At 39.9% G+C, this 17,516-nt stretch overlaps 1 protein-coding gene across 1 annotated transcript in view; it reads left to right on the top strand.

Moving 5' to 3' along the window:
• Nucleotides 1-15,554: 15,554 nt before the first annotated feature.
• The window catches only part of LOC108622268 (fl(2)d-associated complex component), a 39,414-nt gene continuing 37,452 nt past the window's right edge, over nt 15,555-17,516 (top strand). The window contains exon 1 of the mRNA XM_018020041.2: nt 15,555-15,860. The gene's annotated coding sequence lies outside the window, so the exon portion shown is untranslated. The remainder of the gene's footprint in view (nt 15,861-17,516) is intronic.

Genomic DNA, 17,516 nt, shown 5'->3' with positions numbered 1-17,516 from the left:
TCCCCGATCTAATATACGTGTGCCGTACGTGAACGTAAGATCAGAAATTACATGCAGATCAAAACTGTGCTTGTTTGCGTTCCGCATTAATCCAGAAACGGGGGAACCGTAAATTAGATTCCCATGGAAAAAGATGGACAAAAAATGATAATCCTGAAAAATGCATGCGATACTTCCATGGGTCGACAGGAATGTTTAATCATAGCTCGGCTTTCAGTCCTCTTTTTATTTATGTTTAATTATCCTATGAGATGTGTAATAGTTGAACTGCAGACTTTTATGCATTTATAAAAGACATTAATACTAAAATTTGAATATTACACATAATGTTCGAGGATACACAAAATACTAAAAGCATTATTAACACTAGAAAGACTGAAACTTAATATNCGACTTCCTTGGGCAATCTAGTGTTAATCATGATGGAAATATGTAAGGTGTGTTCTGATGGTACCATTTTTGTCACTTACTGCGCATTCCATACGGCGGACATATTTAGAAATGATTACTTCTTGTTTTCAAAAATAAAAACTGATGAAAAGGGCAAAAGTGCCACGTTGCTTTTAAACAACGTAAAAACTGGTATAGTAATATTAAAAAATTGAATATTTCCTATCATCAGTTTCCGAAGGATTTAAACGGATGGGAATTTATAAAGCTCTTGATGGTACGGTGTTTTCCAGACGAGTTCGCGAATTCCTTTTCAGTAATATTGATCGGTCACATCGGTGGTAATTGGACAATGCATTGATCCATATCGAGGTTGCATTGTATCGGTGATGCCACGCGATTGAGAGCTCTCGAATAGCAGAGGCGATTCGATATCAGTATTCCGCGCGGCGTAAATCCGCGGGCGAGGAGACCTCGCTCACAAAGGAGTAGACACGCGAGCCTCGTGTCATCCTCCAACCGTGGCGGTGCTGATTTTTGAAAGAGAGAGCCGGTATTTTTATCTCCCCGGGAAAAATGCGGTTCCCTCGAAACGTGTCGGAGATGGAAAGAGAAAAGGAGGAACGAGACGGCGCCAAAAATATCCGATGCGTAGTTCGCGCGAGACGCGGTTCTGATTCTCCGGCCCGACGTTTTCCCGGGTGAAATAAAATTTCAGCTGCCACTAAGACCGCATTCAAAATATGCAGCAAGTTAAGAGGCCAATTTCAATGTGTAAGTAAAATAAATGGGAAGGCTTATTGACATGGAATTCGAATTTCTGATAAATAATTTTGCGATGGTTAAACGAATAAAAAATCGTGCAAAATAGAGAGGTACAAATGCAGATCAAATCCAACGTAGTTCGCACGAGAAGCTGTTTTCATTTCAACGTTATCCCGGCTAAAATTACATTTTAACTGTCTACCTAAGCTGCATACATTGAGAATGTGCAATAAGTTCAGAGACAGAGTTTATGGTGGAAATAAAATAAATTTGGAAACGTACTAATATACAAGGTGAACCACGAATTGTAATCAGTAGTGATTACTTTATAATTAGCAGTTCGATCGAGAATGTTTTTATCAGATATAGCATGATTTCAAGAGAGCTTTCACGTGATTATAGAAACTTTTTTATCAATTCTTTTTTTTCATAAGATTATTTTTATTTTATTAATTTCATATTAAATTAAACTGCTAATAACAGAGTAATCTCTACTGATCACAATTCGTGATTCACCCTGTATAATTGGAGTATCTCTGCTTTTTTATATCCCTTGTGACGAGTTATAATTTCTGCATAACGACATGCAGTAATAATCAGTATAATGGATTGAAATAATAGCTTGAAGCCTTTTTCTTAGCAGTCCTTGCGTTTGAGTGAGATATATTTGTCTGCAGATTTCCGTACATCGTAGTTGATTAAATCGTTGCGATGCTTCTTGCTCAGTCTTCTCGGAACAGTTGTACGAGATTAGCTATTCATTAGAAGATTTGAATGGCTTTTAGCCTCTCTTTATATCTAGCAGCATGACATGACATTGTACAATTTACGATACTATTTTAAGACCTTTTCTGAGATCCTCGTCCAATTTTGGAATATCCGATGGATAATTTTTCAATAGTTCAAACAAAAGGCATAGGTCAAAGTCACGCTGGAAATGTAGATCAAATTCAACGTAGTTCGCACGAGACATTCTAATCCTCTACCCAACATTTTCCTGACTAAAGTGAAATTCTAACTGCCATAAAAATTGCATACATTAAGAATATGCAACGAATTAAGAGACAAATTTTAAGGTAAAAATAAAAGGAATTAGGAAAGTAATATGTAATTGGAGCATCTGATAGATAATTTTGCAATAGTTCGAACAAAAAAAATCATACAAGATGGATAGGACAGAGTCACGATGCGGATTAAACGCAAACGCGTGCGTGCACGGCTGCCACGCGATCTGCTTAATTAACCGCGAGTGCGAAGTGGCTAATGCGAATCAACGTGGAGGCTAGTCATTGCTGTATGCATGCATGTGTTTCAATCCTGCACCATGGGGATACGTATGCTTATGGACGACTTTCAAGAAGAACAATAACAGAATTGCGAGATTGGAACACTTTCTCAAAAGCATTAGAGCTAGAAATACGGGAGGCGTATGAACTGTTGCTCGGTTCAAATATTCTAAAATTATTACATATGAGTAATTATTATATTTTGTATGAGATTAATTTATCGTAATTTTTCACATATTAATTTCCCAATTTAAAAAAAAAATTCCTATCACTTTCCCAAAAGTAGAAACTGCTAAAGTTTAGAGACAGGAAGAGAAGTGTCGGTGGAAACGGTGGAAGCAATCGATGATATAAGTGGAAGAGGTCAGGGAGAGCTGTGGTGAGGTCTCGTGATTCTTATCATTCATTCGTTAGCCCGGGAAACGTTGAACGTGCGGGCCGATAAGAGTAAAACGTGCGGTTTTACAGGCACACTTACTTAGCAGTTCGCTTTTACTTTCACGTTTCAGGAAACGTGTGCGCGCTATACGTGTACCCATGTTGCGGCACTTCACTCTTTATGAATCAATCATAACGCGTCGATTAATTATTTCGAAACTTGCGCGTCTATATTGTTTCCCTCTCTGTATGTACTTTCACAATTTCGTTTCAAAATCGGTGTGTATACATATATATGTAGTTCAATCTTTGATTATTTCCACTCGAATTCGCGTCAGGTGCACGCTGACTCATTCAAGTATTTCATAGTTTCCGTAAGAACACGTGATTGTCTGTATTGCACTTACGTATCTGAATTTTAATATATTTCTAATGAAAATTGAAAGAGTTTTATGTAATAAGATAATTGGTTTGATGTTCTGATATTAAGAAAATTATAGTTTCAAAATCTGTTCATGATTCAATTATGCATTATGGCAATTAATTGTCTGAATATTGCATGGGTGGTGAATAGAAGAAATTTATTAGTACTCATCTAATTGTAAGTATTTCATCGTTTCTGAGAGAACTTCGTGATTATCTGCATTGCACATATTTTATTAATATATTTATATTGAAAACTGAATGAATTTTGTGCAACATGATAATTAGCCTGATCTCTTTGTGTTAAGAAAATTCTAATTTTAGAATCTGGTTTCTATTCACCATTCAATTAAGCATTATGACAATTAATTGTTTGCACAATGGATCCGTGAGTGGCGAATAGAAAAATTCTATAAATAGGCAGGAGAAATTCATAAAGGTTTGTATGAACATGCGGGATGAATAATCCAAATTTAGACGACGGCTTACGTACCGTCTGGGTACTCGTTAAGTCGCTCTCGTGACTCCCTCATCTTTTAGTTTATCAAAATTCAAATTGAAATGACTATTCTATATTATTTATTATTATTTCTCATGTAAATTACCTTGGCTTAGATAAGAAAAAATTCCTTACGGCAGAACAATGAACCCATTTGCCAAAATGTTATTGCTATTTACCAAATAGTGTGAAACAGTTTAAGTGAATCTCATCAGTTATCAGAGCAGGGCCTTTGTAACCCGACAAGGGAAAGTTTTCGCGATAAGCGCAACACGAAAAACGCTTCCTCCCTGGCAACGTGTTTTCACTCGTGCGACGATGATTCATCGCTGAATTGCAAAAGCTCGGCTGCGAATACTGTTGGTCAATTTTCATGTAAAATTCCAGAGCAAATAAGTAGTAGAACAGTTGTGCATTGCGCATGCATTTGCGTATTCGCATTATACGCCGTTCGTCGCACGCTGCACTTGCGTTATTGTTTCACATAAGCGAGCGCAATCGTGGGATGCGCTCGACTCAGCTGGACGGCGATTGCACGTTTATTATCGTTGATGCTTTCACCGAACGGCGGATAGTTGTAACGCGGAGAATTCACCGGATTACGAAAAGTGGCTGGGGAATGCTCTAACGAATGTTTAGGCTCCATTACTCGCGATTCCGGCCAATTTCTCTGATGGCCGGAGGATGAAATTACGCAAATTCCCTCGAATCAGTGCCTCTCTGCACCAATTCCCCTTCAAATCTCTCCATCAAACAGAATAAAATAATAACCTAGTCGCTGTTTTAGAAATCCAACAATTTAATCCAAATCGGAGATACCTTTCTTGCTTATGAATTGTCAATGGTCGACTGGGAACAAGGATATGATAGGATTTCAATATCGTAAATCTTCAAATATCCAACGATTTAGTTCATGGGAAATTAGCTAATTTTTGTGGTATCATTGTGATACACGATTCGAGGACAATTTATGGGAATTTAGAGAATTAATTTATGACGAATATAGGAATTTTTATGACATCAATAATGTGAATGTTACTTAAATAATTTGTGGAATTTTCCAAATTCCTGTATAATATAATTTATATAAGAATGTTCGTTTAATCTTATTATAATCAGAAGGAAAGCCTTAGATATGTATTTTGTTTGATAAGATTAGCAATCATCCTTGCCCTGACTTTATTGCTAAGCTCAAAATTAACGTTAGATTAATTACAGAAGGAAAGCCTTATATATGTATTTTGCTTGATAAAATTATCATGATAAAATCATCTTATTATCATTACAATCAGATTATTTTTTATTGTTTCATTTTATTATCGTAATTTAATATTTGATATTTAATTTTCATTTTATTTTATATACAACCCGTATATTAATAAATAAATTTATAACAGTACCACTGAGCTTTCGCACTGATAATTGAAAAATATTCCAGTATTAAATTATGATCAAAATCGGAATACATTATAATTGTACTAAGTCAAAGAATCTATTAAAGAGAAGCATTATAATACTTAAAAAAGGAGTTGACTCGTTATTATACTAAATAAAATCTCTGATATTGAGACTAAATAATAAGTCAGTGAACCCTGACTTGGCACGATGGGTGACCAACGTATGGTATTAATCGGCGAGCCACAAATCTTTGTTTAAAGCAAAAGGTTCGAAGTGTTGATGCAACTTCTCCAACGCCGGATGATGAACCTACGCCAGGCCGATTAAATCCAGCCGGGGAACGACACTCGAAAACGGCCGGACGGATGATTCATTGACGTTGACTAATTGAATTGCAATCGACGGTACGCTGGGGCAGTGTTATTTTCGTTTAGCAGGCCTTTTGAGTCATAGCTTATGCAAAATTAGATTCAAGTCGCCAGGCGAACATTATTTTCCCATGAATTCTTCCAAATTTCTTGAAATTCAGAACTTTAGAATTTGAAGATTTCTCGCTTGTTGTGTAGACAGAGCATGTTTAGAGCTCTGGCAATGCTGTTGTTAGTAATGTAAACTTTCGTAGAGCAACAGGGAAAAGGGGGCCGGGAGTCGAGACGACATGACAGCGTACTTGAGCGTCCCAGAGTCACTCTTGACTAGTCGATTGAAAAGAACAGAACACATCGCTTCTCTAGAGAAGCTGGAAATTTTAAACTTTAAACAAAGCATAGTTGAAACAGACACGATTCAATTAATAAATCTGTTATTCTTCTAAAAGCTTGTAGTATCTACAGTTGTAATTGTAAAGTATCAAATAGAATCATTGTTGGTGATATGTAGGAGTCGACTCATCACCTGGGACCAACCATCATCCATCCAAAAATGCAAGAAGATCGCTCATCTGGTTCACATTAGCCGTCAGCTCCTTACCAGAGTAGATCGATCGATCTTTGCGGAGAATCGTTCGGATTGATCTCATAGGGTGATCACAGATCTTAAAAACTCAATATCACCGATTAGTATCTCCTCGGTGCTAGCATTGTTCGTTTGGCCAAGGATATGAAATAAAAATGCCAAGATTTTTTTAATTCGTTATTAATCTGAATCAGAACTTAAAATAGATCACTGAAGGTCCTAACAAGCGTTAGGATTACTTTCCTTTAGTCTGACGATAACGTTTTAGATAGCATTTTAGAATTTGGGGCGTTGGAGCCTCAGAAAATAGGAGACAGAAAAATTAGTTGATAAGTCTACTATTGTACCTACTGCAGCTGAATTACATATGTAATACATATATAGATAGCTAGCAAATATCAAATAACATTAGCGTAGCAGCATCGTAAATTAATAGGGATCCTTTAATCAGGGGTTGGACAATGCGTCGCCATTGCCACCATTAATGAGATCTTAGAGGGCGGGATCGTTCAAATTCAGTTAGCGAATTAAGCGGAAATTATATACCGAGTATTTTACGATACAATGATAAATAAAATATTTTTTAAAAACGGCTCGTCTGCAGGATCCTGTTACCTAGTTAATCTACCTGTGGCTTGTAGAGTCACTAGTTTTTTAAGATTCTACTACCCAAAATTTCCAGCTTTATCGATTCTAGAATAAGATCCCAACATTACTAACGATTGGGAATAAAGTTACTTTATAGAGTTCTGGAATCCTACGCCGTTGGATTCACATCCCACCAAGTCCCCTACATTACCTACATTTGTTTATATCGTGTCGCTATCTAGTGACAGAGACGTGGAAGTAATTAATATAACAAAATAATGGAAAGTTTATAAGATAAACAATGATAAAATGGAATAAGCGTTAGATTTTTCTTATTTTTTATAATGACTGCGCAGTCACTAGATAGATTTTTTACAATCCAATACCGGAATCAAGGAACGTATTTAATTCTAATATACATATTGTTACTCTATTTCTATCCATGTAGATAGAATTCGAGTCTGTTAACTCCGGAAACATTAATTATTAACTAAGTAACTTTGAAACGAATCACGCTTAAATGAAGTGACTTCAATTAGTAACGGAGAAGTCTCCTCTTTAAAATGCCGTTTACTTTTTCCGGTTCCGACTTCCGGTTTCAAAGATACCGCCGTATAAATAAGTGCGATCTTTTCGGCGCCATTATCGTTGTCCTCGCTTGGCTCAGTCTTCTCTGTCGCGTTCTGACCCAATTACTTGACCTGCCTGTCTAAACCACAGATGTGCATATTAGCACCAAATAGAGATTACTAAAGAGTGGCAACCTTATGGGACCTCGCATAGGTATTAATATTTAAATAAAGTTATTTAAGGATCCCTGACCTCGCGGCTCCAGAACCGGTCTGCAATTTTTGACGCCCTCTAGGATATACTGGACCGTAAAATAAGAAACACCAAGCAAAACTGCCGTCGGTCTGGTCCAAAAAGATATTTCTGGGGTAAACTGAAGTAAAATGCAAATGTAAAAATAATAAGTTTACTGGCTCCGACATTTTTAACAAACGACCAGATACTGAGACACCTATTAACTATCGTGTTGGAAAAAAAAGCATCAGCACACAAAGAGCCACATTACATTATACTATATGTATAGATAACTGTAGTGAAATAAGCTGATCTTAATTAGTCAATAAATAAAAATGGCAATAATAGTTAAATAGATAGCCACATTACATTAAATAAGTAGAAGACTATAGTGAAATAAGCTGATCTTAATCACTCAATAAATAACAGTAATAGTTAAATAGATAGAATTGCTATATTAATCTAGACTAGTCGTGACACTCGACAAAGAGCTACATTATATTATATAAATAGAAAACTGTGTAATGAAATAAGCTGATCTTAATCAGTCAATAAATAAATATGGCAATGGTAGTTAAATAGATACAACTATTGTAGTGAAGCCTAGTCCTGAACACTCAATAAAGAGCGACGTTACATTACATTAAATAGATATAATTTTATCACTTTTACTTGAAAAAGACTAAACTTAGACTAAGACGCACGCTCTTAATCTCAAGGATTGATATTTTCTTGGTAAACAGGATCTCTTGATGTTTATAAGATCTTCGTTGGAGAGAACCCTGAAACTGGATATTCACTTATATCTTATATCCTATCGTTGTTGGGTATCATTGTAGACGACAAGCATTGTACAGTTGCGTGTCAAAATTTATTTTTATCATTACTGCGGTATCGTAGATGATACATAAAGATAGTACAACTCGCTATGTGTTCAACTTAATTCAATAATTTGTTGAATTTCTATTTACCTAACTAAGCAATAGACTCTTCAGTCAAATAACCGATAAAAAGTGTTTTACGATAAACGATCTATAAAATCATTTTACAATAGATTTTATAATAGAATTACGTTGTCCCTTAGTGAAACGAGGTTGCCTACTGTCTCACCATAAATGGCTCTTTACATTTCTTAGTTGAACATTTAGTAATTTCCAAGTTATACGGATGAATAACAACATAGCTGATTAATGCGACCGCTCCTTTTAAATGCTCCCCGGTGCTCGAACGTTTCTGAATAGCTCCCGCCCAGACATTGTTTCAAAAGGAAAGGAAATCGATGTCGAGAAATAGACGCTGGAGGAATTCCTCATTCATCTTGGTCGGTTAATTAAACCGTGGAAATCGGCTACGTTCACTTTAAAAATAAAACCTTCAAAGTGCCTCATTAGCTTTAAAGAGAAAATAAATCTGTTCCTTCCAAAGCTTGACTTCATTGCATTTTTATATCGTCTTCATACAAAGTAGTAACAAAAGATGTTTTATAAGAATTTCAATTAAATCGCTACGTTAATTAGTAGAGAGAGAGAGTTCAAGGTATTTATTATTACACATGCAAGAGATAAGAGCAAATCAATAAAAGCATAAAAAGAATAAGAAATGGTATTAAAATGAAATACGTAACAAAAACACTTTGACACGAGTTTCTACGGTAGTAACAATCTGTAATAAAGGAATTCGATCGGAATAATGCCGGCTAATAAAATCGTTCATCTGAACTCGAATCCATTGACTGATATAAATAACAGGAAACGGCGAATGCTCGCGCAACACGGTTACGTAACGCGATTTAACGGTCAAGAGGAGCGTGACGGGAGCGGTGGCGCTTCCGGTGTTCCGGCACGGCTCCGTCCGGATGCCGCGAAGAGTGGAGGAGAGTCGAAAATTACAAGCTGTGTACCTTTTATAAGTAACCCCGGACCCGACGGGTGGGGGTGGCGCAATGCGGCTACCCCTGGATATCGCATCCCCCCAAGAACGGACAAACGGCTAGCCCCCACGGAGATATCTCATCGAATCGAAATTATTATAACCGCTGTATCGTTTCTTAATTAAGTATCGAGTTTACAAAAATATAGTTGAGGTTTTAAAAATGTAAATAAGATCTGTAAGTTGCGTGGAACCAAACATAACTAGGGATGATAGCAATTATTTTTCTGTATAAAATTAATTTTGATTAAATATTAATGTTGGCAAATTAAAGGAAAATGTGAATACATACAATTTAAACTCAATTTTCAACCGAGCATTTAAAAATTCAAATAAAATCTGCAATAAGCTTGGAGCCAAATATTACAACTAGGGATGATAACAGTTTTTAATTATTTTTCTGTATAAAATTAATTTTGATTAGATTTAAATATTTATTTAAATTGACAAGTCAAAGAAAATGTGAAACTGTTTGGAACTAAATATTTCAATTAGGGATAATAGAAATCTCCAATTATTTTTCTGCAGAAAATTAATTGATATTCTACGTATTAAACAAGCACGTTGGGGAATTTTTATTTAGTGAAAGATTCTAAAAGGTAGATTCTTCCAGTCGTTGCGTCGGACGAGAGATAAAAGGGGGGCAAAAAATTGCGGACTCTTTCGGGGTTGTGCGCGACGCGTATGGACGTCAACCCAAAGCCGAGAAAATCTTCCTTTCAGACGGCAAGCCGCGGCTGCCACTTTCGGGGCTCGGTATCCACTCGACGCGGTTCTTCTTCATCTTCCCCTTCTTCCCCCCCGGTGCTCTAGAATTAGTCAACACGGTGCTTATTACGTATGCACGTGCCAGCACAACCTGAACTTCCTACCATTCGCGTTACAACCTCAAGTAGCTTGCTGGCAGCAAAATAATAATTAATTCCTGCAAAGACGCACAGAAAGTTACACGGATTTCGAGTTGTCTAACTAGGCAATGAATTGTTCATTCAAAATGCTGCAGTGTTACTATAAATTTTTACAAAAAAAAGTCTTTCAAAATATATTGGAATAAAAAATATTTAATTTTATAGTTAAATAAAAGGAAGAATTTTTTTTATTTACTAAACAATTTGAAGACTAAGTATGATCGTGCCTTAAATAATTATAGCATATCTACAAGATTTCATAAATACAATATAAAGTAAATGTCTTAATTCACAATTTCTGTGATTTACTGGGTTATTTTCTTATAATTTTAAGGTAACGCAGAAAAATACGGCAGCGAGTAGAAATTGCGACGTGAACGGAAATTGGGACATTTATCTTACGCAAGAAAAAGTGATTCTGTTTGCTGTACAATGAATAATCTCGGCATGCCTCCAAAGGAGTAAAAACGATTGAAAGTTGTAGACGCGCTAAACAACATTTACGAGGGAATCTGTCTCTCGGTCCTTTGATCTGCGATGCGGATTGTAGTACGGCAGCGCATTGAGTTGCAACGGCGTGAAAAGTCTCTCGCCGTTCCCCACGCAGTTTTCCCCACCCACAGGCCTCCTCGGTTCTGCACAGCTCCGCTCGTTTCTACCCGCCGCTCGTAATCCCGTGCTCTTCTTTCGCGTCGCCCCACCAACGACCGGATCCCGTCGCCCGTTAGCGTATCGAACGGTCTATGACGTCATTGAACTTTTTGTGACGTCACTGCAGCGGCTCTCAGATCCGGCGGCGGCGCGAAAATCCCGAGTCCTGTGGAAGCGTGTCATCGACCAGAGGTTTTGGCAAGCCGTTGTTCGTCGAACTGCGTTCAAGTGAAATCGAATCGATTAAAATTCATTCGAACGTAACCGCAGTTGGGAACAGACGGGAGAGAAATTGTTTTTAGTCAGGGGGATGAGAGTCGACACTAGAGAGACTATTAAGCTCGGACTGATGCTCTATTGAGAGGCCGCAATCCCGCGGTAATGGCTCCGTGAAGAATTCATGGGGGTGAGACGTTGTTTGCTGAGGACGTAGATACGTTCGCTACACGCTAGTAGAGCTCCACGTTAGATTAGGTCCAAACATCGAGCTGCAATTTGTCAAGAAATATTCTCCACGTCAGTTACTTAATTTCGGTATCTTCTAAACTGTAAATCTTCCGATTTTCTTTTACAACACTTCGTCGAACGGTTTGAGAACGAATTGATTTTGTGACTATGACGTATTTTATTAAGATGCTTTATTATTATGTAAAAAGGGCTCGCGTGGGCAACGAGTCAGGAATGTGCGCGTGGGCAAGCGTTTATCACGAACGTTGCACGGGGGATGTTAAAGGTGGCGAAGCAGTGCAACTAACCCTCCGGGGACCATTGATCTGACATTCCCCGCGCGGTGTGACGTCACGCTCATCCAATAGAAGCGGGTCAAACGTCACGACGTGCATGCCTCCGTGCTTGTAGGATGCTGGCTGCGATTCAAGGATGTTTCCCTCTAACTTTTATCTCACAACCCTTTAGACTCGTTCTCATCAATAAATTGCTTTAGATCGAATTTTACTTCAAATGTATACGCAAGAAATAGAAAGTGTATTATCAGGCTTGTATGCAATTAATAGATTTACAATTTATATGAGACAAATATGATTTTTTACAATCATTATAAAAATCCTATTCTATTATATCTGAACAATTTAGTACTCTTATCCTGTCTCATGCATCAGAGTATGAATTCTACATAAAATAGAACGAACTAAATGAGTACAAAAAATCATGTAATGCATTAGAGGATTAGTTCTGAGAAAGAGGTAAAGCAGTGAATCGGATAAGATTTTATCGAAGCGGTTGAATATTTTCGGTGTAAAAGGGCACAGGCGCGTTCCCGTTGGAACGGCGGAGATAAAGGTGGCGCGAAAGGAGTAGTGCACTCTGGAGAGGTCCTTGCTGCAACGAGAGGACTAAATTACTTGTTTCCAGCGGGCGATGCAGGAAAATGCCGCGCCGGTAACACGTTGAATTTTCAGAGATATTATTACGTAACGGCGCACTCTTTCTCGGCTTGCTTAGGGCGCACGAGAACCTCTGGTACTTTTGTTCGGAGGCCTCGTTATTTCGAGGGTGAGTAAGAGAGAGAGAGAGAGAGAACTCTCGCGCTCGTTACTACGGGTACATTGAATCCGTCCGGTGACACACAAAAACCGGTCGCGGATTTTTTTCGACACGCGGACATGCACAACGGCGCGCGTGGTTCCCGTCCTTTTGTGGCTGTTTAATCCTCCCCGGGTTGAAAGCAGCGGCAATAATTTGAGAGAGCAGAAACAATGGATACGTTTCATAAGGGACACGTCGAATGCAATCAGCAAATATCAAAAGTGACTCGGTCTGACATCTGGACCAGATTTGCGGGGGCGGTCCCCTTTGACCTTTCATTCACCCCGTCCGCGGTATCAACCGGTTCAGGTAAATAACGCGATTGAATCAGCCGATGGGCTAGAGCCGAAGCAATCTGCGAGTGAAATTAAATTGATAAAATCTGCGGCGGTACTGCAATCAAACTGTACGAACTTCTAACGAGATACATGTATAAGTATTGCTCGTTCGAAGGATTCTTCACTCGTTTCCCTTTTCAAACCGTTCGCCGAGGTCATGCGACAGGATCAAATTATATCGTATAATTAAAATAATTCTTTGGTAACAATATAAGACTATAGAAAAAATTGTCCGATCTGCTATTGTCGCATCTTATCTTGCATGATGATTTATCAGACGTCACTTATTATAAGTGAATCTGAATGATAGTATATATTCCATGTAAGAAAATTATACATATATTTTGTCATAAATGAGAAATAAACATTTTATTATTCCACATAAAAATTCAAGATGTAATTTTTTTAATAGCCTTGCATCTAAAATTTTATGCAGAGATTCCATTTCTGTAATACCCAATAACAGCAAAAATTGAATGTTTTTTCATTGTGTTTATCCAAAGGCCCATGCAACCTTTAATATACGATGGCTTGTAGTTATAACATCCAGAGATAGAAAAATGTGGGTTAGGGCGACGTACACGGTATGCTGGCATGCTTTTTCTTCGAGCTTTCCTCACGGATAATCATTTATCTCCGCGTGAAGTTCCCAAGGCTGACCACGAACAGGTGTTGTCTGATAAATTGTTGATGAATTATTTAAACCGGGCATGCAACGTTACCAGGCGGAGAATTCAGTTCCTTTTCTATGGATCGGAGAACCGACGTTTGTATCCGATTGCGACACGTTACGCTATACACACAACGTTATCCTCGTCAATGATCGCGACCCGCGACTGGCTAATTAACGCGACCGCATCTTCAATTATGATTTGCTTGAATATTAAACAGAGTGGATGCTAGACCTAACCCAGTTTCATCTTCGAGGATCGAATCAACAAAAGCCATGGAAATGGGACATTGAAATCGTCGCTCCTATCCTTGCGAACCTTCGCTCCTTCGATTGTAATAAAGAACAAACTAGGTTCGTGTTAAGTTTCAATACTCACCATTGACTGTACGACTGTATAATTCGATACAGATAAATAACGATCCAATAATTCTTTGCTCCGATATAGTAGAACACGAATAATGAACCAGGGTAAGAAGGAGGCATTCGTGTATTTGTAATGTAGGGCAAGGAAATTCACTTCATAAAGAAAATCCTCGTTAATGTACGGCTCTAACGACAGAAACAAAGCGGTTCCTCGTTACGACGAAAGCTCGATTATCTCAAAGGTACGTAGCGAGCAGGCTTGGTATATCACCTACTGTTCAATCTTTTTGTATCACGGACTCGAGCAAGACGGCGAGGAGCCGAAGGTACGGATTGGAACAGGCTCGTTGGAAAAATAATCAGCCGTCCATTGAAAATGCCCGAACCCTTATCCGCGTCGATCCAGCAGAAAGAGGAGTTCACTAACCTTAATATCGCGCCGGCACGTCCCCGGAGGAACGGAACCGGTATTCCACGTTCAGGAAGGGAAAAGCGGGGGGGAGGGGAGGAACGGAGCAGAAAAAAGAGGAGGCAGAGATAGGAAGCGAGAGGTTAGGCCAGGTGAAAAGAGGAGAATAGACCGGCATCAGCACGGATCTACCAAACAGTCATGCGTTGTAGGTGTGCTCGCGGGAAAACGGGGCAAGAGGGATGGAGGGCCGTGGGAGGGAGGGTGAAAGCGCAGATTCCCTCGTTTCTTCCCAGGGTGGTGTTCCCATCCCTTCTCCCTTTATCGATCCTCCTCCAGCCGAGCCAGTAGCGCAGCATCGTCGCCAGGAATCAGCAACGGCCACCGAGTACCATCTCAGTGGGTACATGGCTGCTACGCCAGCCGAAACTAACCCGTTCGATCCACAGACCATGCGTGTGCACTGGCCAAACTGCGTCACGCAGTGCCACTGTTACGAATAATTTCCAGGAGCGCTACGATAAAAATATTATGAATGAACTAGGAGAATCTGATACTGTTAGAGTCCAGGGTCATACGTTCGCCCTCTCTCAATTCATTTGAAACGTTCGTAACTCATGTCACGGTATAAAACTAGGAAATGTATTTTGTTAAGAGGTTTTATCGAATCGGGAGAAAACAGTCAAGACGGTCCTCCGGATGGAATTGTGTCACCCGCGATACGAATGCACTCGAGTGCACTCCGGGCAAAATGCAAAACAGAGCCCGACATAGATAATATCCCGTCGTGCCCAATAAGGAAGTAATCTTGAATAATTCATAGAACATCGCTAAAAATATATGGGACCGTGAGCGTGCAGAATTCATTCGAGAAAAAGAATAACAACGCGAGAACGTAGTTCGAAAGTTGTCTCATCTGACGAGATAAAGTAAGAATTTGCTTGCGAATACTTTGCGAAGGGGAGCAAAGTGACGTGGGTGCAACGAGAGCTGCGTGGGTGTGTAGGTGCGGCAAAGCGTCTCGCAGTCCGTGGAATATAGCGACGTCCGTATCGCCGTCCCCGCTGTAGTTACAACCCTGCGGCTGGTGTACGCGCAGGCGGTCGAAGTTCCTCGAAGACCGCCAAAAAGCATCGAGGTCGAACTCTTGGGGTGGCGATAGCACGGCGCTGCCGGAGGGGTAGATAGATAGAGCCGCGGCGTGCGGCGTCGAGCCGCTCCGGAAACGTCCGATACCGGTCGAACTGGCACGAGCCCGAGGGTGCCGTCGGGTGCGCGGTTTCACTCGTTGCAGGCGCGCAGTGCAGCCACCGCGGCGCGCCGGTTACACGAGCTAAGCGAGATAACCGTAGCCAGTCGCGGCTCGGCTCGGTTTCCAGCTGAGAGCTGAGCGCACGAGGAACCGCGGCCCCGTGTCGACTGGCCTGTCATTCGGCTCGTCACTATTTTCATTCATCGACGGTGAATATCGCGCTTCTCTGCCCGCTTCTCCGGCCCGCTGCCACCACCCCATCGGAGCGAGAGGCGTGAGCTCCAACCCATCGAACGTCGACCACGAAGTAAGTGGCTTTGTGACACGGTGTTGCTTAGATACTCTATATCGTTACTTACCCTCCGAACCACCACTACCACCCCTGTTCTGTGAAACGACGCGGTTACGTTCGTGTACTTCTGATACTCCAGATCCGTCATTCGTTCCATTCGGTGATATTCTTTTTGTGAAATTTAATGTATCAATTAACCCCTTGACATACAAATTAAATGGAACTTTACATACAAATTAAATGGAATGAATGACGAGTCAAATTCGTCATTGTATGTCAAGGGGTTAATTATGCGAGGTACGTGAGTTTTACGTTGCATGGGGGTGAGAGGTTAAGCATGTGTCGCTTAGGCAAGTGTGTATACGATACGAAAAGAGATGGGGTTTTGTCATCAGCCGGTGGCTGTGTTTACATACGACCCGGCCTATCATTGGCGATACGTAACGTCCTTATCTTGGTAATTTCGCACGGGCTGGGAAACGTGTTATTGAGCCTAATCGGGTAAACGTTCGCCGGAGGCAACGGCTACGTCGAACGGGCCGAAATCAATGTCATTAATTCCATTCTTATCGCTGTTTACTCTAACTATTATCAGACACGCTTACATCGTTCATATTTCCTAGTCAGTTGCACGTTTTCTTTTATAATCGATTGAACGACAATGGAGCTATTGTAAACGTTTGTTTATTAGCACTAGGAGCGACCGTCTTCTTTTTGACATTATTAACTTGTCATTTCCACTGGATGCATAGTTTCACTGTCAAACCCCTTACGATTTAGCGAATCTGAAGCTGGCAACGCATCGTCGAAACGCGGTTCGAGGACGATCTCAATTAAAATCAGAAGCTACCCCCAGGAGTATGCGTGGCCGTGCACCTCTTCTCGTACGTGTGTGTCACGGCATCGCGTGGAGTCACGTGAGAGCAAGGGAAAAAAGAGCGTAGTCGAGATCGATTGTAATCGCACGATCGTGAATAACAGAGGGAAACCGAAGTGCATAAAAATAGAAGCCGGGGTAGCAGAGCAGAGCAGGAGCGGAGGAGCGTGTGTACTTGGCCGTCGCCTATCCGATACGATGTTATCCTGCCGCGGCGGCGGGTGTCCTTGTTCTTGCTACCGCCATTACGACGTGTCAAGGCGAAACGCGTACGTGTGCTCGCGTACGGATAATATTAGATCGTTCGCGATAGCCGGTTATGCGACGCCAGTTGTAATAATTTCGGTTGGTCGTTATTCTGTCTTCCTTGTCTCTACCTTCGTTTGCGGCTACCGTGCATTTTTACACCTTTTTGTTTAATAAACTGGTTTAAAGTTCTATTGAATCCTCTGTAACAGCTTTATTTATAATTTTAAATTGTCGTTCATTTGCCCTTCCACAGTCCTAATCTTTGATTCATCCAAAAATGTGATACTCGATTATTAAAATATTTAATTAACAATTATAGCTCATGACTTGAACCGTAAGCCTAATACGTCTTTTATACATTATATCAAAGTCTTTCATTGGTCAAAAGACTTGAATAACTCATTCTTTTTAAAAAAGAAATACTAGAAGAACGTAATAGCATCTTGTCAATATCATTTACTGTCAATGAAAGTGATGACACGTACACACGCTCCCAGGAAGTCGTCTTCCTCCCCTAGAACGCATCAAATTTCTCGTTTTCTTGT

Source organism: Ceratina calcarata, unplaced genomic scaffold (genome assembly GCF_001652005.2).
Source record: "Ceratina calcarata isolate Rehan_Ccalc_2016 unplaced genomic scaffold, ASM165200v1 scaffold211.2, whole genome shotgun sequence".
Classification (NCBI taxonomy): Eukaryota; Metazoa; Arthropoda; class Insecta; order Hymenoptera; family Apidae; genus Ceratina; species Ceratina calcarata.
Note: the sequence above shows the minus strand (reverse complement) of the source record. Positions and strands in the feature narration are given on the sequence as shown.